Source organism: Saccopteryx leptura, chromosome 3 (assembly GCF_036850995.1).
Source record: "Saccopteryx leptura isolate mSacLep1 chromosome 3, mSacLep1_pri_phased_curated, whole genome shotgun sequence".
In the NCBI taxonomy this organism is placed as follows: Eukaryota; Metazoa; Chordata; class Mammalia; order Chiroptera; family Emballonuridae; genus Saccopteryx; species Saccopteryx leptura.
Window position 1 is genome coordinate 318,490,005 of NC_089505.1, and position 21,415 is coordinate 318,511,419.

Here is a 21,415-nt window from a genome sequence, read left to right on the forward strand (position 1 = left end):
GAAAAAAGTGTGTAGCCATATTCTCTTTATTTAGACAACTATAATTTTTCTTTTTACCTACTATGGTAATCATTTTCAAACATTCTCAATATCTTTCCATATAAAAGCCCCCAGAAAGCTATTGTTGATATAGTTGGTAAGCTGGAGACCCAGGTCTGTCTGACTCTGGAGCCTGGCTTTCTTATATGACCAGCTTCTAAGGTAAGGTCCTCCCTAAAGGTAAAATACTATATGTAACAGGAACAGTGTTTCCGGGTTATTTAATCAATGTCATTTTGGTATTTGATAATCCCTAGCTCCCAGTTTTCCTCTGGGCTCTGTATCAAAAGTAAGTCCCCAAAGACTTGGATCACACAGCTTCTCCTATGGTAGAACAACATCTCCAGTCTGTGACTAAAGTTGAGCCACCGAGGTCCCCCTCGAAGAAAGGGGGATGTGATCTACAGGGACTGGGAAAGGAGCCTGAAGGAGTATAGGAAAGGTAAGACTGGGATAAACCTGTGTCCCATCTCCCATCCACTTCTCCTATTAAAGGTCAATTAGACAAGGGGAGTAGGGGTGGGAAAGGGCTCTAAGAAAAGAGTGACAGGTCCACAATGCCACGCCCAAGCTGGAGGAGGCTCTAGGTCTGAAGGAGAAGCTGCTTCCCTTTTTGCTTCTTGTCCCACACATGGTAAAGCAACAAGGTAAAGGGGTGTCAAGATAAACCAGGCAAAGTTCTGTCTTGAGGCAGACTTCACACAGCCTGTTGAAGGTTTTAATTCAGGGGTTCCAAATATTTCTGAGTATCCTGACGTGGTCCACTGGCTCTTGGTGTGGGTGTCAGTATGACATTCCCACAAATTGGCAGTGCCCAGTCATCTCTCAGCAGGCGTACCAAGAATCTGTGCCTCCTTTCTCCCAACAAGCACAATAGAACCCCTGAACCAACCTGGATACCATCTTGGAAAGGATCAGGAGAACAGAAACATGAAGGACTAAGTGTTTATCTTAAAGAAATGAAGTCACGATAGAAAAGAGGCTCTTTAAACTGAAAAATATTTGAACCCTACTGGCAAGCATCGGGCTGTTTTCCCACCTGTGCTCTTCAGAGAGCTGAAGAGTGATTATGTTAGAGGATGTGAAGCCTTTCTTTCCCTCCCTCCCTCCCTCCTTCATCCCTTCCTCCCTTTTTTCCTTCTTTCCTTTCTTCTCTCTCTTTCTTTGTTTCTCTCTCTCTTTCTTTTCACAGATGAATTATAGCATGTAAATTCTGTAAGCCTGCTACACACAAGATGCAGTGAGTTCAGGAATTAGACAGTGGTGACGGTTTTCTAGCTTTGTGAATATGTTACTAACCACTGAATTGAATACTTTAAAAGGGTGAATTTAGAGTACGTGAATTATATCAATAAAATTTTATTTTAAAAAATGCCCCACCAAGAAAGAGAAATGTGGAGCAGTGTAATTGATTTATTAGCTTTTCTTTCTGCCTTTGCAATAAAAATTGGATACATTTTAATTAACTTTATGTTTACTCATGTCTTTATCTGCTTTGAAATTACTGTTCAATATATGCTATAACATAGCAAAGCCACAGGAAAACCCAGGAGTTATACAGTTAACTGTAATGTGAATGAGTAAGGTAAAAATGGAAAGATAATCTGATACTAAGATATTCTGAAATGATGGTGCACAGAAATAGCAAATTGACTGCATTTATAGAAAATTTAATAAATATGTACAGTTTTAATCATAGCATTCATTAGAATGAGTCCAGAAAAGCAGCATAATACAATTAAAAAGGTACCTGAGGATTTCAGACACCTGGCTCTTGCCTGGAAGAGAGTGCAGAGAGGGTAATGAGAGGTGCGGCAAGTGCGATCAGCAAGCCCGGCTCCTGGGTCCAGCTTGACAAGTCCTATAATTATGGACAAAACCACTGTCTTTTCTGGACTCTGAGATCCTCACCATAAAATGTAATTGTTGGACTTGGCACAGAGGGTAAATGGTACAATGTAACTTAACAATACACATTAATATCCTTTAATATGTATGCACTTCTTAACACAACATTACCACTTCTAGCAATAAATTATTTCTAAGAAAATAACTGGCCAGTTACACAGAGCTCTGTATAAGATTATACTTATTGTGGGACTGACTGTAATACCATACAATTAGAAATATACTTGTTTACCAAGTAGTAAAATAGTTCACTATTTAAATAAAAGTAGACCGGCTCTCAAAGTTCATTTTACCCAAAGCCAGATATCTAAGGATTTTCAATTTATAAAATGATCAATTTACCAAATTTTGTATCTTTTAACTATTTGTGAGGTTGATATAATTTTGTATTAAGTGGGTAACAGCTTTAGTTTACCAGTTTGAATTAGTTGTAGTAGTCTTAACAGCCTATGGATATAACAATTTTTATCAAATGCAATTGTGTTAAAAGCATTTGAAGATTTCTATGCTTTTATTTTTTTTACAATCTTTTAAAAAAATGTTATTGATTTTTTTTTTTAGAGAGAGGGAAGAGAGACAAAGAAAGAGGGGAGAAAAGCAGAAAGCATCAACCCACAGTAGTTGCTTCTCGTATGTGCCTTGACCAGGCAAGCCAAGGGTTTTGAACCGGCAACCTCAGCATTCCAGGTCAAACGCTTTATCCACTGTGCCACCACACACGAGTCTATGATGCTTTTAGAGGGATTGTTGAGTCTTCTTAGAACAAGAATAACAGTAGTTAATAGTAATTTAGTGGCTTAATTATTAAAAATAATTATGAGGCCTGGCCGGTTGGCTCAGCGGTAGAGCATCGGCCCAACGTGTGGAAGTCCTGGGTTCAATTCCCGGTCAGAGTACACACACAGGAGAAGCGCCCATCTGCTTCTCCACCCTTCCCCTTCTCCTTCCTCTCTCTCTCTTCCTCTCCTGCAGCCAAGGCTCCACTGGAGCAAAGTAGGCCCAGGCGCTGAGGACGGCTCCATGGCCTCTGCCTCAGGCACTAGAATGGCTCTGGCGGCAATGGAGCAACGCCCTAGAGGGGCCGAACATCGCCTCCTGGTGGGCATGCCGGTGGATCCCGGTCAGGTGCATGTGGGACTCTGTCTGACTGCCTCCCCGCTTCTCACTTCGGAAAAATACAAAATAATAATAATAATCATAATAATAATAATTAAGAGACAATTGGAGAACTTGATCATTTATTGACTATTTGATAAGGAATTAGGTTTAATAATGATATTAAATTTATTTTGAAAACATAAATGATCTTTAAAATATTTATGGATAATATAAAAATAGTAATTAGTAGCTTAAGTATAATATGAGATATAACCATATAGTTTCTATAGTTTCCTAGTTCATTTCTTAATTTACCTATCCTTACATTTTTAGGATTTTAAACTAATGTCAAAAACTTCTTCAGTCCTGGTGGCATGTTTTTGTTATGTCTGAGGCTCAAGTCTTCTGCCTCTTTCTACAGATTTCTCTGCACAGCTCCACGTCCTTTAACATTTCAGGATGGCTCTGTCCTTTCGTATCAAATGGTTTTGCAAACAGCAATCATATCAACACATTCTAATTTTTTCTTAGAACCCAGAGTTTTAGAATGCTGTATGTGTTGGGAATGTTTAGTCATTTCCGATTTCTTTCTGATGCTTCTAAATTTTAATTTTTTAATTGCAGAAACCTCAGGGTTGAGATGGCACTTAAATAACTATCAAGAAAATATTAAACTGCATAAATTTTTTTCAAAAAGAGAAACAATATTTAAGTGGTTAAAAGAAACAAGTCTTCTGCTAAACTGGATAATTTGATAAATTTATCAAATTGGCTTTCAGGCAATTGACTTTTAGAAAATTGATCTAAGTGAAATAAGCCAGTCAAAGAAAGCCAAGTACATTTGACTTCACTCATATGTGGATCTAAGGAACAAAATATACTAATAAGCAAAACAGAGACAGACTCAGAGAGCAGGCTGACAGCTATAAGAGGGTAGAGTTGTGGGGAGGCTGGCGGCTGGGGAGTGGAGAGAAAAAGAGAAAACAGGAAAAGTGAAGAAAACTCATGGACACAGATAACAATGTGGTAATAAGTCAGGGCAGGGAGGGCAGGGAGGAGGTGGAGGAGGGCATGGGAGGAAATACGGTGATGGACAGAGACTTGACTTGGGGTGGGGAACACACAATACACTATACACATGATGTTTTGTGGAACTGTGCCCTGAAACCTAATTTTGTTAACCAGTGTCACCCAAATATATTCAGTAAACAGGAAAAAGAGTAAAACATTTCACTGTTAAAAAAGGAAACTGATAGCCTGACCAGGCGGTGGCACAGTGGATAGAGCATCAGACTGGGATGCGGAGGACCCAGGTACCCAGGTTGGAAACCCTGAGGTCGCCAACTTGAGCACGGGTTCATCTGGTTTGAGCAAGGCTCACCAGCTTGGACCCAAGGTCGCTGGCTCAAGCAAGCGGTCACTTGGTCTGCTGTAGCCCCCTAGTCAAGGCACATATGAGAAAGCAATCAATGAACAACTAAGGTGCCTCAGTGAGGAATTGATGTTTCTCTTCTCTCTCTCTTCCTGTCTGTCTGTCCTTCTCTCTGTCTCTCTCTGTCACAAAAAAAGGAAACTGATCTATAACATGATACCTCAACACAAAAGGATACTATATAGTCATTAAAATATTTATGTATGTACATAATCACTGACATAAAAAGATACTTACAATATATTTAAGTAGAATAAAAGTTAAAAACACAGTACATATAACACAGTGCCATTTTTGTGAAGGGAAAAGATATGTGTGTTTAAAAAGTGTCTAGGAAGAAATACCTAAAATATCATATAATGTTTATCTATAGGTGATAGGATTACAGGTATTTCTGGTTTTGCCTTTCCAAAATTTTCCTATCATTTATATATTATATTAGAGTTTGAAGGACCTCAGGTCATGTTTTTCAGTTATGATAAAATTTTAAAAGCCATTTTCCATTTAGTATAAATTATATATATACAAGTGCCATACAATGAATTTTTATTATTCATTGTTAACATGTAATATATACACAAATACATATATTTGTGTGTGTATGTGTGTGTATATATATATATATATATATGTGTGTGTGTGTGTATACCTGTGCAAAAATGGAAATAATTTTTGAGCACATTATTTTATTTTTGAAAAATTTAAAACAAGCTAAAATAATCTGAATGCATGACCTAAAGTCCTTCAATCTGATAATCTGTGGAAGCAAAGAAATTGGAGACATACAGATGGAGCCAAAGTCTTCACTAAGAATTCAAAAAGAAACAAAACAGATGTTGAAAAATCATGGAGACATAAGGGAAAGTGTTCAACGTCCAAGAGATTCGGTGTGTTCTGGAGCAACAGCAAAGACTTTGCCTGCTGTCTCAGGAGGCGACAACCTCTCAAGCCGCCACATGAACACAAGAGCCAGGTCCAGTAAATCCCTCCAAGCCCATTTCTCTCTGAGCCCTAGCGCATCTGGGAGGTGTAAGGGGTGGCAGTCAGAGGTAGAAGAAACTGGGAGAGGAAATGGTTCTGTGCAAAGCGTCCATACTGGAGTGAGGTGAGGGGCAGAAAAGGAGCTGGTAATGGCTGCAGTGAAGGGAGAAAGAGCTCAAGTAGCAAGAAGAGAACGTGGGCCCTGGACTTCTTTTGACAAGTGCTCACTGACAGCAAATACACCAAAGATATGGTGAGATCCCCTGGATCAATGTGCAATAAGAAGCCTCTCCCACATCGCTGAACCCATACGCATAACTTAGTTGAGCAATTGCACACAGAGGAAGACACGGGGGATTGCTGAAACAGTGGGGTTTTTGGTTTTGTTTCTCTTAACAATAATAGGGAACACTATGAAAACAAGATGAGCTCATGGAAACTTAATGTGTCATAGGGTAATGTGTCATCTGAAGGACCGGAGAGGAAATTAGTAGCCGAGTCTTCTGATGTATGTGCAACCAGTCTAGAAGTGCATTAAACATCAACGTTTTTCTGGCCTCGTCTTTTTATGATCAACGATCAGCCACCTATATTAAGAAATATATATAATTATGTATTGATATCCCACTTTCAGAGTTAAGTCAGCTTTACATAAATGCATAGAACATAATAGAAACTATTATGAAATCAAGAAAAAAGTGAAACTAAGCCCGACAGCTAAAAGAAGCCTACTGTTATATCATACCACCCGTTTCCGCACCATTGTTAGAGGTGGACTGCAAATCTACCGGAGTCTAGGCTGTCTAGAGGCTGAGCAAAGAGGAAATCGTGGCCATGGATATAAATAAAACTGCTTCTCTACAACAGGGGTTCTCAATCTCAGCACTAGTGACACTTTGAGCCATAAAAAGATGGTTGTGCAGGGCTGTCCTGAGCATTGTGAGGTAGCTAGCAGCATCCTTGGCCTCTACTCACTAGATGCAGTAACACCCCCTCCTCCTCCTCCCCATCTCCACTGTAACAACCAAAACTGTTCCCAAACGTTGCAAGGGAGGAAAGCTGATGTTTTAATTATTGGTAATGACCTTAAGTATTGATACTTTCTCTTACATATTGGGGCCAAACAATATGTTTTGTTAGTCATCAGTGAAAGACAGGTTTAATATCCCATTATTAAATTTAAGGGGCATAGACAGACATCTTACCCAACAGATGTACATCACTCTGCCTGTGCACACACAGACCTGATATCTGTGGGAACAAACCCAGAAACTTTTCATAAAAATATCATGGCCCTGGCTATAGACTAAAATATAAACTAGTCTCCTAAGATAAAGCCAGAAGAAATAGTAAGAATGATCTCTCCTACCTATTCCCCCCTTATTAGGAAACAAACGCTCAAAGATGTCAAAACACGATCAGTTACCAGCAGATTTTATTTTCACTGAAGGTAACAACAACAAAAACTCATTTAAAAGTATATTGTGAACAAAACAGAAAGCCTAGGTAGGGACCCAGAGAAATAGAGTCAATTTGATTTTTGACAAAAAATATAGGCAATTAAATGGAGAAAGGACAGTCTTTACTGTAAAAGGTGCTGGAAAAACTGGACATCCACCAAAATTAATCTAGACCCAGATTTCACACTTCCTTTTAATGAAAATGAATTAAAAATAAATAACAGAAGTAAATATAAACTGCAAAACTATAAAACTCCTAAAAGATAACATAGGAGAAAATGTAGATGACTATTGAGATACAACACCAAAGGGATGATTCAAGAACTAGAATTTGTTAAGTTAGATTTCATCAAAATTAAAAAAAAAACTTTTGCTCTGTGAAAGACCTTGTTAAGGAAATGAAAAAACAAGCCACGAACTGGGAGAAAATTTTTGTAAAACTCAAATAAAGGACTGGATGCAAAACATAGAAAGAATCCTTAAAAATTAATGACCTAATTTAAGTGTGCAAAAGATCTGAACAGACACCACACCAGAAGAAATCCAGAGGGGAGACAAGCATACGAAAGATGCTCCCCATCATTTGTCATGGGAGAATTGCAAATAAAACAAGGTACACCTTCCCAAGCCTAGTAGAATGACAAAAATCCAGAACACTGACACCACCAAATGCTGGTGAGAACATGGAACAATAGGAATTCTCTTTCATTGCCAGGGGAATGTAAAATGGTACAGCCACTTTGGAAAACAGCTTGGCAGTTTATGAGAAGAGTAAATATACTCTTAACATATGATTCAGTAATCACACTCCTTGATATTTACCCAAATGAATAAAAAACTTACGTTCATACAAAAACCTGTATGTGTATGTTTGCGTGTGTATACATACTATTTTGTTCACAAATATATATATATTTCTAGCAACTTTAGTCATGCCGAAACTTGGAAACAACCAAGATGTCTTTCAGTAGGTGAATGCATAAACTGTGTACATCCAGACAATGAAATATTATTCATCACTAAAAAAGGAATGAGCTAGCAAACTACAGAAAGACATAGCAGAAACTTAAATGCATACTGGCAAGTCAAAGAAGCCCATTTAAAAAAGCTACAGGTGATTCCAACTATAGGACATTCTGAAAAAAGCAAAACTTAGGATATGGCCAAAAGATCAGTGGTTGCCAGCAGTTCAAGAGGAGGGAGGGAGGCAGGGATGATTTGCTGGAGCACAGGGGATTTTCAGGCAGTGAGCTATTCTGTATGACACTGTAACAGTGAATATATGTCACTATACATTCATCAAAACCCATAGAATGTACAACACAAATTGTGAACCCTAATGAAAACTGTGAACTTTAGTTAATAATAACGTATGAATATTGACTCATCAATTGTAACAGAAGTACCACACTAATAATGCAAGATATTAATAATTAGGGGAAACTGGGGAGGGGGTGATGAATGCCATATGGGAAACTTTCTGTACTTTCCACTCAATTTTTCTGTAAATCTAACACTGATCTAAAAAATAATGTTTGTTAATTCTTTAAAAAATATATGTGACAGAATAGGCACTGACTCTACATACTTTTGAGTCAGTATTTCAGAAAACAAATACACTCAAGTTTCTCTTCAAATCTTTCACCTTTTATTAAAACGGATTCTCAATTTTGAATAGACTATTGCCTTAAAATATTATTTCTGCTGAGAAAAGCTGCACACAATGTATTCCTTCTTAACACCCAATATTCTTTACAATTATCAGGGGCAGACTGTTGCCTGCTCTGTCTTAATAATTATGATGTGAAACACAATAGAATTTCATTAAATCTTGGCTTAATTCCCAAACTTACACAATTTTAGCTTAGGAAAATAACCGGTAAGAGCAGAGCAATCTTTTAATGTTTAACAATAAAGTCATTATTCCTAACAATATGCCTATAGCCATTTATAATAAATGGAAGATACAATTACATTAGGCTTACAAAAATGGCAAGGCAAAGGACATCTGATAATGTAGCCCTGAGGTTATACATAGGTATTTGTGTAATGAACTGGATTTTATCATCCCTTAGTAACCTTGAAGAATCAACACTGTCAAACAATAGTTCCAAAAGTCACTTAGCTAAAAAATCATGTGGTAGCAGGTACATAAACTATATGGTACCACTCAAGCGACCACTGTAGAGCTGTTGAAATCGAGGATAGGAAAGTGGTTGGAACTGGTGAGTAAAACTGGGTCAGGGCAGTGAGCAAGGTGGGGCAGGAGTCTGCTGTTTTATGTTAAAGGTTTTTAGTTGTCTTGGTTTAAATTATGCATGAGTATCACCTTGAAAGTGGTGAGAATAATATTTTCAAGATGGTTAAAAGAACTATGTAAATAAATAAAAAATGTTTAGAATGTAATTTTTTAAAAAATCAAGATAAAAAGCTTTATATACATTATGATTATATTTGTAGAAAAAGTTTGGAAAAGAAGACTAAACTCAAATTAAATTAAAATAAAATACTATATAGTATGTTTCCATGGTGAGTCAATTTTTATTTTTCTCTATTCCATTGCCAAAATATCTACAACATGCTACAATTTTTATTTTTACAAAAATACAGTTGAAAAATTAAAAACCAAACACAATGAGCCATTTATACCAGTCGCCCCCACCCCGAGTGGCCTCTTCCATATTTCCATTAACTGGGAGACAAACCGCCCCTAAATGCTTCTGTCCTGCTGAGATGCCATGATGTTATAACGAGTGGCAGTGACCTCAGACATAAACGGGGTAGTAACAGCACTCATCCCCGTTGGGTGGTAGTGTAGTTTAAATGTATTCAAGGGAGATAAAGGCACAGAAAGTCCTTCTTCCCCAGTCTGGCACCCACATGAGCTTATACTAAAAAGAACGATGGTTAAAAGCCAGGCAGTGATTCTCACCTGGAAGATCAGAGGTCACTGGGTCAAGATTTTAAACACAAAAGACATAAGAGGCCTGACCTGTGGTGGCACAGTGGATAAAGCGTCGACCTGGAAATGCTGAGGTAGTCGGTTCAAAACCCTGGGCTTGCCTGGTCAAGGCACATATGGGAGTTGATGCTTCCAGCTCCTCCCCCCTTCTCTCTCTCTCTCTGTCTCTCTCTCCTCTCTAAAATGAATAAATAAAATAAAAATTAAAAAAAAATTAAAAAAAAAGACATAAGAAAGAATCAGAGTTGGAAACAATTTTTTGGACTAAGATTGAAGACCAAGTTGTGATTGAAATCAGATTAGTATAAGATAGGAAAAGTGGCCTGGAGAGGGTCGCTTTAAACTTGCTCCAGGAGTTTAACAGTGAAATAGAGAAAACTGGAGGCCCTGGCTGGACCCAAAGTTACTTTCTTAAAATGGGTATGGCTAGGAAGTGTCATAAGACTGAGGAGAAGAAAGAGAGGAGAGAACAGACCTATACTATGGTTCCCAACTGTGTGCCAATGCTCCTAAAGGCATCACAGCAAATACACAGAGGTGCCTGGGATATTTCCAAAGTGCAAGGGAAACACAATGACATCTCTCAGACAGCGTGACAACTGCTGTTTCGAGGTTTTAGTATTATATCATGTTGTATTCCTTTCAACAACCTCATACCTGTATGAAACCAAGTTTTCTATAGCTGCTGTGCTAAAAGAGCAAGTATCAAGAAAAGACAGAGATGGAATAGAAAGGAAGGGTACTGGGGTCCAAAATGAATCCAAGAGCTGAGAAGCTGGGTGGCACAGGCTTGCCCAGCTCATTAGTGCATCACATCAGTAGCAGTCATTTAAGAATAACACGATTTTATTTTATTTTTTTGCTTTCAACATATGTGTATTATCTTTTCAAAGTTGTTATAACACATACATATTAAGTGGTTTGGATCTAACTACCTAATGAATAGAACTCTTTAATCTCCTCTGCTCTAAGATGGCCATTGAAAAAATTACTGAGATGCCCAGGGTGCTGAGAATCAAGCATGTTTGGGAGCCTGGGAGCCTGTAATTTTGAAAGTGAGCAGCAACAGGCAGCAGGTTAGGACAGAACAGGTGTGTGCTGTCAGCTGAAGCAGTGAGGCAGAAAAACAGCGGGGGGTGGGGGGGGTCACTGGCCAGGTGCACCCTGGAGAGGAGACACGAGGTCATCTGGCCCGGGGAACCCACCATCTTTACATTTCATTTCGCCTACACTGCCAGAAGGAGAAACTACTGGTTCTGGATAAATAAGTATTAATACTGTAGAGGATGCCCTCCAATCTGTTTTAGAAACTTTTAAATCACTTAACCAGTATGATGGATATTCTGTTGAATTTCCATTTCTCTTCGTGAAATTCTCTCATTTTTCTCACCATCCTAGTCAACCTCTGCCACCTTTGTGCCCTCTGCATCACATTTCATTCTGTAGAATTAACTCTCTATCACACCCTTTTCAGTTTCACAATTCTTTGTTTCTAGGCTTAGGAAGAGACATAAACTAGATAAACAGTGTATTCTGATGTTTCTTCCCCGTAAATAAGGCTTCTTTCTCTACTAAACCCTACATGACAGTAATCACTAAGAGACCCATTTATCTGTAACCATTCTGGATTACTGCCGTTGCCTCCTAGCTCTTCCCCTGCAGCATCAGTCTTTCCCCTCTTCTTTGCTCAATTTTGTAAATTATATTTTCCTCATGTCACTTTATATTCAAAATTCCTCAAAGACTGCCTATTAAATGAGTTAGTACCTACCTATATAAAGAACCAAGCTCTAAAACAGCGAGGTCCCCTCATTCATTCCCCCCTGCTCGCCTCTCTATGCACATTTTCCACAGCGTTATGACAAGGATTTCGATTGCAGTATGTTACAAGATCTATTTCTCTCTCCTCGCATGGATATAAACCCTGTGAGAGCAGACTATTGTCAGTTCTGTACACTGTTGCAGTGCCAGACAGAGAGCATGTTTGACGCTTATAAATGCTCTATAAATACTTATTTGTTGAATAAAGAGTACCCAGTAGAATAAATGTTCAAAAAATGTTAGGTATTATTATTGTTGCTGCTGCTGCTGCTGTTGTTGTTGTTATTATTATTATTATACCATTGCCTCTAATACTGCTACCAGTACCAATACCAGATGTTGCCAATGTAAGGATCAAGAAAAGATCAAATTGTTAGATGCAGGAAAGTGTGCTGGGATTGCCAGAGTGTAGACGCAGAGACAGGGAGGTAAGGATAGGGACCCTGTAAGGCTAAGAACAAAGGAAGACAAACGTTTGCATTCCAATGGTTAGAGACCCTTATCAGAAGTTTATGTTTGAAGTTCGCCAATGAGCTAGACTCAACCCCTGTTGCTATGCTTTGTGCAACTCCCTTAGCAAATAAGTGACCGCTATTTTTGCTTCTGTATTATGTGCTTGCTTACTTAGGATATAAAAGGAACTAGCTGTAAGCGCCCGGGGCGGTTCCCATTTGCAGCTCCTACTGAGTAGGTGTCTCTGGACACCAGGGAACTCGCCCCTGCGCAGGTGAAACTGGCCAATAAAGTTACATCTATACCTACCTCTGAAAGTCTCCGACATTTGTTTTTATTATACCCGGTGGATGCTTCAGCCAGTAGGTAAAAATTTCAAATATTCAATTTGTCACTCACAGCCCCTCACAGCCTGGCCCCAACATACCTCGCCATCTCACCTATGTTACTCCAAACAGATGCCTCCTGTCCTGGACAGACATTTGTATTTATTGACATGGCAGCGCCAGCCTGCCTTCGTATCTTGGCTCTTAACCATTGAGGCAAATCTGACCCATCTTCCATAGCCTCACTCACACCCAATCTTGCCTGGTCCCCCCAGCCTATACAGCCTTCTTTTTTCTCCCTCTGGTTTCTTCCCTCTACAATCAATTTGGAACTTAGCCACAACCCCAGAACATCTCTCACAGTTCTGTTTTATGTCAATATAAAACTCTTGAATTGTCTGGCTGTTAATGTGTATACGGCTCTTTCCTCTACTAGACTGTAAACTCCCGGAGGGCGGCACTTTCTAGTCTACCTCTTTGTAGAACACTCTGATCCACACCAAAGCATACAGACAGCAACCATCCAGTTACCAACTCAGCAATAAAACAACATTTGTTGAATTACAGTTGAACTTAGAAATCCAAGGACTATATACCATACAGCCAGAAGCAATTCTATAAGTAGAACCCATTGTATTATTAGCCAGATCCATTTGGTTTATAATAGATGATCTGTAAATGTTACTTCCTAAAGGTGTTTTAGTTTCAGACAAATCTAGACCATGACAACAGCCAGAACTGAGAATTGGTGATCATTAAAAGAATTTGGCCTAAAAATATTTTTTTAAAAATAATTTTCCCAAAATGAAGTAGCAAAGGGCTTCAGGAAGTGGAAATTTGAGTGCAATCTGGTTCCTCTGTTTATTAATAGCCATTTAAACATCAGCAAGTTACTTAATTAAACTTCATTTTACTCATCTGTCGTATGTAGATAATACTCCTCCTTCAAGGGTCACTGTGGGGATTAAATGAAATAGCATGTGTTAAATGCTTCACTCCCAAGTGAACAATGTTACTTCCTGTTTTCCCTCCCTGTCCCCCAAAACAAAAAGAGCCAGATTACAGTGACATTATCATGCTTAAGTGAAGAAAGGCTCATGTGACCTTTTGCACAAATAAAATTGTTAAATAAAAAATCGTTGTCCTGGCCAGTCAGCTCGGTTGGTAAGCATCATCCCCATAATGCAAAGCTTGAGATTTGATTCCCGGTCACGGCACATACAGAAACAGATTTGTTTCTGTATGTCTCTCCCTGCACCCCTTCCTTTCTCTCTCTCTAACATTAATTAATCAATTAAAAATATTTTTTAAATTGCTAAGGAGGCTTTATGAATATGGCTTCCATTAACAACTAAAGCATCCCAGCTAATTCCTGATCTCAATTCTAGCCCTCCCTTTGCTTTACTGAAAGTTAAGTTGTCCAGATTGCAGATCCTTCCCCAACTCACACTGGGATCCCCTCAATGAATCCGCCAAATCCTTGCGTTTGGCAGGAAAATCAGTTCTGCATTTGCAGTTACTTCTTTTTCAATTGGCTTTGACGTTTTCCCTGATTGTGTCACCAAGGGAGTGAAAAATGAAGAGTTCTATTTTTTGGCCTGAAGCTATTAGAGACTGGAGGACAAAGGAGACAAAGGAGCAGAGTCTGGACACACAGTCTCCAGGTCCTTCCCTTTCCCAGGTGCACACAGAATTTTACAGCTGCCTCTAACCGGCGGCTTTGCCTTCAGAGTCCTGTCCCAAGCCCCACACCTCAGCCAGTGTGTATCGCTACTTGTCCAAACCGGCACATTCTCTCTCCCCTCTCCCCATTGCCCCTGGGCCTCCGGGACACCCCTCCAGCCTCAGCCTCACTGACAGGAAGGGGACTCTGGACAGGCAGATTAGGGTGGTCAAGCAGCCCCAGCAGGAGGAAGTTACTTGTTCCCACAGGCCTGGGATTTTCTTTTTGTGGGTGTGTTTTCGCTTTCTGAAACCAGGAAGCTAAATTTGCCTAATGGTTAAACCCAAAAGGACTACAGCTTCTTTCTTCACGACTTCGCAGACAGGCCTCCGTGGTAGGAGCAATTTGTTTCCAAATCACCCTGACAGAGGGGACGCTTTCTGGACTCCTCGGTGGAGCTTATTCTATTCTATTATTCGTATGAAAAGTACTTTATTAACAGAACATTCAAAGTTATGTTTCCCATTTTTCTCAACAAAACTCTAAAAGTGCAAATACTAAATTATGTCTCAATTTCCTAAAAGAAAAAAAAAATCAAAATTTCATTTCACCCTCCTCTATTCTTTCTACTTTGTTAACTAAATCACTTTTATGTTCAGAATCTCACACACTTACATTCTTCACATTTCCCATGATTAGCCGTAAAAATTCTGCTTTTCTTACAATAATTGAGATCCTTGTTCTTTCTTATCATTTTTGCTAAAAATGTGTTCTCCTCTCCCATGGTAATTTGTCCCAACATTCACAGTCCTTTCTGTCAGGCAGGGATGTCTTACTAGTGTCATCTGTTACCATTAAAGTCACATCCCCTTTAATGGTTTTAACCTCCAGATAAGAGAGGAATCCTGTCCGCAGCCCCTCTGAGGCCCACAGGGCACCTGTAAGAGTGCCGCTCAGAACCTGGGGGCATTCAGCCCAGTGGTGGTGTTTGTCAAAGAACTGAGGGCATAGGCTTGGTCTGAATCCCAAGCTACTGATTGAACTTGGGAAGTCATTTCATCCCTCAAACTGAGTTGATTCATTTGGAAAATGAGGATATTGCTACCTACCACACTGTAAGGATTAATAACTGAGATAATACACCCACAGCACAGAGTAGGCACTCAATCTGGGAGGGTTCCGGTAGATGTCACTTATGTGTGGCTGGCTCCCTATAAATGCCTTATTATTCCTTAATAATCCTTTCTTAGATTTGTCATTCTTAATTCTTTTAAACACCTTTTCGGCTGCACTGGCTATAGGCATACATTCTGTATTTGTTCCAGCAACCTATAATGCCATGATTCTTAACCTTGGCTGCACATCAGAACAACCTGAGGACTTTTCAGAAAAATACACATACCCTAGTTCTACCACAAACCAGTCAAATCCAAATCTCTGGGGGTTAAGCCAGGACATCAGTGTGTTCACATCCCCACAGGGAAACAGTACCTAGAAGACTTTTAGGTGGAGGTAAAGCAATGAAGAAACACAGGGAGACAGGAGAGAGAGACAAAGGAAACGGCCGTGCATACTCACATTTGGATCAGAGACAGACTGGCGAGCGTGCTGAGCTGAGGCAGCATCAGCGGCGAGTCTGTGAGCTGCTGCTGTCCCCAGACCACCCTGGTTTCTTCCCACTGCAGTTTTGCTTGCTCAGCAATTCATTCAATTCTGGGCAATTTTGAGCAATACCTCAGCTTCCTTCCTATAATTCCGCATTTTTGCTTAAGCTAGCCAGAGGAGATTTCCATGGAAACCAAAGAACTTCTACTAATACAACAAGTTATTTAATTTAAATTAGTTTTGTTTATGTAGTCATATTTGACACATATGAAACTGTATTCAAATCAGAAAATCGGGAGGAATCTATTACAGCTTCTTCCACTGAATATCCCAAATATATTCCTTATCGTTTCTGAGCCTACGTCTTCTCATCCCTGTAAAACTGATGGGTCAAACAAAATATCTATGTCTTCCAGCCCAAATTTTTACACATCTGTGAATGTGAGATCTTGTCCACTTGTTGAACACTGGAGGTCTTCATAAGACGTGGCCCTGTGTTCAAGAGCTGAGTATATCGTGTCTTTGTGCTAATGAAAGATAATCATCCAGTGTGTGCATATTTAGAAAACTTTTTTCCTTTCCTTCTTGGAGTTTATACCACCAGCTTGTTAGCACCTGCTTTTTCTTCTTCATTTCATCAACTTCAAGTTTGACAAAATGTTATTAAAGTATCAATATATAAAAACTTTTCAAGACTAGTTTTAAAATCATAACTCTTCTTAACTTCAGTCATATTCCAAATAAACAGAAACCTGATTTTTAACTTTTCTGTCTGACCTCTCTCACACACACACACACACACACACACACACACTGCCTAAGGCCGCATTTATTCGGCACAGTCTAAGAGCAGTGTTAGCATTCCCGCATTTCTGGAAGAGAGTCAGCTGGAGGTCAGTCCGTGCTCTTCTCTCGGGGGTGGAGGCGCTGTGACATTCAGTACATGATGAAGGATTTATATCTATCTTCCTTTACATCTGGTGCTCAGGAATCCTCATCCAAGACAGGATACCCAACTAGAACAACTGTCCCAGTGTAGCAGTCTACAGCCGGCTGCCCAGAGAGGTAAATATATGTCTCCATTGCTCTGTGGTCTACATTGTACACACGCCCTGCCGAGGGGTATTATGTTTGAAAATCAGGCCTAAATCCTTCAAGGTCGCCCAAAGGATTCTGACGAAGTCCAGAAGTAGAAGGTTGAGCCTTAGAAGCACAATTTTTAAATGAGAAAATAGGACTGTTTATCTGTGTAAAATGGGAAACAACCTCATCAATTCCAATTTACTGATATTAAAAGCACATTAATGCTGAACACATTCAATATTTCTCCTGATATTCTCTTTCTCCCCTCAAAAAATGAAATAAACTGTTTCTTTAAAACCAGTACTTCTTTAGCCCAGTGATCAACTTAATATTTTTTTCCTGAAGACATAGTTAACAAATGGAACTATTACAAAAATAATTTATCATAAAGTAGAATTACCAAATTGAGTTACTTCAAGTTCTATGTTTTCCTGAACCTGAGATATACTGATTTTTATATCATTACTTTATATACTGTTAAAAAGAAAAAGAATGGCTACTACCCTTCAAAATATTAAAGTAGTATTAACTGTGATTTTAGAGGTATTAAAATGTAAAAAATCTAAGTCTTAGAGCTTATGAAATATAGTGAGCATGTTTATTGAATATCCATTCCTTTCTGTCAGAAATCATAATTTTTGTTATTTTATCTAAATACTGCTTATTTTTCTTTTTTACAGTGCTACTTCACATTCTTTTTAAGTAAGGAGAATTTAATTTTTAGTAAAGTAACTTTTAATGGACTTGAGTAAGAAGCATCATCACCTATAATTCATGCTGAACTTGTTTTCCAATTAAAACATTGCCCTGATAGTAGCTGATAACTAACATCTATTTAACACTTACTATGTACCTGGTACTGTGCCAAGCACTTTACATAGACTGTTTCATTTAATCCTTAAAACAGTTCTTCAGATACTATTGTATTATCCCCATTTAACAGATGAGAAAGATGAGGCTTAGAGAGGTAAAGCAACTTCTCCAAGGTGACAGAGGCAGTAAACACGGAGCCAGAGTTGGGTTGCTCTTGGGTAAGCACCATTTGCTGTTGAGGGGTATCGGGGTGGGAGGAAGAGTCCACACTTGAGGCTGCCCAGTGAAAGTGAGGACCACTGTGCACCACAGCCCACTACAGAATGGCTCCACACTGTGCTGACAAGAAGAGGATTTCTTGGTGGCATGAGTTGTTGAAACAGAGAAACAGAACCACAGGAGCGAGACTGGATTGCAGGAGCAAGGAGTGATTACAGAATACACCGGAGAGAGTTGAGGGCACCACAGGCAGATACAAACATCTGTGTGGGAAATGTTATCAGTCTTCTCTTGATGCTTTACTGAAGAACATAGAATCAAAATTTTTGAGCTGGAGAAGACTTCAGAGGTCATCTGGACCAGCCACCTCAACATCTCCTGGGCACAGGTTAAAGATGCAAAGTCTCAGGCTCTACCCAGACTTGCAGAATCACTCTGTGCAGGTGGCACCAGCAATTCTGGCTTCCAGAAATCTCTCCAGGGATTCTTATGCCTGCAAAAGTTCCAGAACCACTGATTAACGAATTCAAGATCCTCATTTTACAGAGCAGACAGTGATGCCCATGTCCAGCAACAGGGATATGGAGAAGTGAGAAAACCGAATTCCAGCCGTTAGGATCTTAGTCCAGAACCTCAAATACTTCAATGTTGGGTTCTCTTTACACAGATGTATCAATTTTCAAAGGATTTGAATTTTAAAAAAATATATTTAAATAAACTATACTTAACATAACTAAACCTGGATATCAAAGGCTTGAGGATATCTGTAATTGCATTGCATAAGTTCACAAGAGATCAGGCAAAGAACAGTAAGAGTTGCAATATGGACAGCAGGTAGCACCCAATTCTAAAATGCCAGGGAGACAGCAGCTGTAACACAGCATGATGGAAGCTGCAATCAGAAGATACATTTCAAAGAGAAGAACAGATAACAGATAGGTTTTAAAACAGAGTATGGCCTCAGTCATCAACTCATGGTTAATATGATAAGCATTATAAAATGTAACTTTCTCATCTAATTAAAAAACCCCATTTGTACTGTTCCAGTCTAATTGAAAATTATTAAATTATCTTAATTAAAAGCAGGTGAAACCTCAGCCAATTTCAAGTTTAGCTGTCCCTGAATCCCACTTGAAACCAACCCATTAGCATGGTCCACCATTTTTGCACTTGAAACTCGGCTCCAATGTTACAAACAAAATGAACAGGGACAGGGAGTTAAAAGAATAGTAACTTCCTTAATCTTTCTCATTTTATCAAGTAGGTAAATCTATTCAATTTTGTTCTGTATAGAATTTTCTCAAGTCTAGAAGGGGAGAGTTAGGCTAGTGGTGGGAAGGAGGCACAAAAAATACAACCACCATGGTGAAGATGCTGTCTGGTTTCCCACCGGAATACTGAAACTGGAGGTCTCTGATGAAGGTCCCAGAGTTTGGGCAGGTCACTGAATGCATGAAAATGGCCTGAAGGGCTGTCGTCTCACCAGGGCCCTGGTTATGGCAGCTGACTGGGCCTGAACCAACCACACAATCATACCTGAGCATCCAAGGAACCGAACACTTCTCACACTAAATTATGGGGTCATCTTAGCATAGTTCATGTGAAACAGAAAACATGCCCGACCAGGCGGTGGTGCAATGGATAGAGTGTCGCCCTGGGATGCTGTGGACCCAGGCATGAGAACCTGAGGTCACTGGCTTGAGCATGAGATCAAAGATATTTTGATCATATGGTCGCTGGCTTGAGCCCAAAGGTTGCTGGCTTGAAGCCCAGAGTCACTGGCTTGAGCCCAAGGTTGCTGGCTTGAGCAAGGGGTCATTGGCTCTGCTGGATTTGCCCGGTCAAGGCACATATGAGAAAGCAATCAATGAACAACTAAGGTGCCGCAATGAAGAATTGATGTTTTTCATCTCTCTCCCTTCTTGTCTGTCTGTCCCTGTCTGTCCCTCCATCTCTCTCTCTCTCTCTCTCTCTCTCTCTCTCTCTCTCTCTGTGTGTGTGTGTGTGCGTGTGTGTATTTGTCTCTCTCTCTCCCTCTCTCACTCACTAAAAAAAAAAGAAAACATACTTTTAGGGAGCAGCAGGTTGCCTTCCTGAGGATACACTCAGTGTCCTGCCATTCCCCTCAGAATTCATGCCTGAATAACCCCAATCTTCTCCATTCCAGGAACCCTGTACCTCACCTGGCTGTACTAAAATCTCTTCAATCTGACCTTCTTTTCTCTTGATTTTTCATTACCATTCTCTCTCTCTCTCTACCACATACATGTACACACACACACACACACACACACCGCCACCACCACCACCCACTCTCAACCCTGTACTCTGCTGTTCCAGTGATCTTTCCAAAAACAACTACAGTTTTCTCTTCCCTCTTGTTTCCTCATTCCTCACACAATAGAGCTTGGCAAGTAACTCCCTTCACAATAACTTATTTTCCTGATTTCATAAGCTGCTCACCTCATTCCAACCCATCCTACAGACAAGCCACAATGAAACCCAATACCCTCAGACCTTTCATACCTCCTCCCTGCCTTTGCACTTGCTTCCTTCCTGGAATATCGTACCCAGATAACCTCCTTTTTGTTTCAAATATCCCATTTCAAATATCATGTCCTGTGTGAAAAACTGTCCTGACACTCCAGGCAGAACTGCACACCCCTCCGTCCACATCCCTCTCAGGCACAGCCCTGCTTATTTCTTAGTGACTCAGGGTCATCAGGGCCCAGGACACTGCCTACCCCATTAGTAGACAGACACTCAAAAAACTTTGCTGAATTACTTAACTAATAAAATAATGTATGTGCAATGATTTCTCCTCCAGCCTTCCAAAAGCTCTCTTCGCTCATACTTTCAATGTAGTTAGAATTCAACAATTCCATCTTTAATCCTTTCCAGTGTTTCTGAGGTTTGCTAGTTTACAAGAATGACCAAGGTATTTGTTAAAAATACAGATTACTGGGCCCTACATGAGGCAGACCTGGAATTAGAATCCAGATGGGAGTTGCAATCACGTGGAACAAACAAGATAGGTAATTCTTACATTGATTTGACTTAGGCAATACTTTGTCCCCTACTAAAATGTGAGAACCTTTAGAAAGAGAGCAACACAGTAAAATTAACTGTTTATACCTTAATGTGAATTTTTGGTAAAATCCTTTGCTAAAAGATTTTAATAAGAGGGGGTGGAGAAAAGGATAAAAAAGCTCATGAAATCCATCTTGCTTTGATTTTTGTAAAACATCCTCTGGCTATGACATCCAAACCCTCTGTAATCGAGAGAATTATCTCATAAAGTGGTTTCAGGCAAATCTCCCACTAACTATATAATATACATGATTTACAAGTTTATATTATGTAGCATCATCAGTTCTTCTCGTAATGGCTAAATGCTGATAATACCAGATGTCGATCTATTTACAGAATTTCAGTACTATATAAGAAGTCAAAATGAATAAACTTTTTACACAAAGGCTTATGTGTTTATGTTCCCTTGCTTTTTTCTCATGATGAAAGAATTTCTTATCTGGCCTAAAATTTGAGAAAATA

At 39.5% G+C, this 21,415-nt stretch overlaps 1 protein-coding gene across 5 annotated transcripts in view; it reads right to left on the reverse strand.

The window, feature by feature from the left end:
- The window catches only part of LYN (LYN proto-oncogene, Src family tyrosine kinase), a 132,814-nt gene that overhangs the window by 84,544 nt on the left and 26,855 nt on the right, over window positions 1-21,415 (reverse strand). Inside the window, exon 1 of one of the 5 annotated variants that reach the window (XM_066379038.1) lies at window positions 15,722-15,757. The exons of 2 other annotated variants lie outside the window; for them this stretch is intronic. The gene's annotated coding sequence lies outside the window, so the exon portion shown is untranslated. Of the gene's footprint in view, window positions 1-1,789; window positions 1,809-15,721; window positions 15,758-21,415 lie in introns of those variants that run through there. 2 more of the 5 variants (XM_066379041.1, XM_066379039.1) reach the window with 2 other exon arrangements.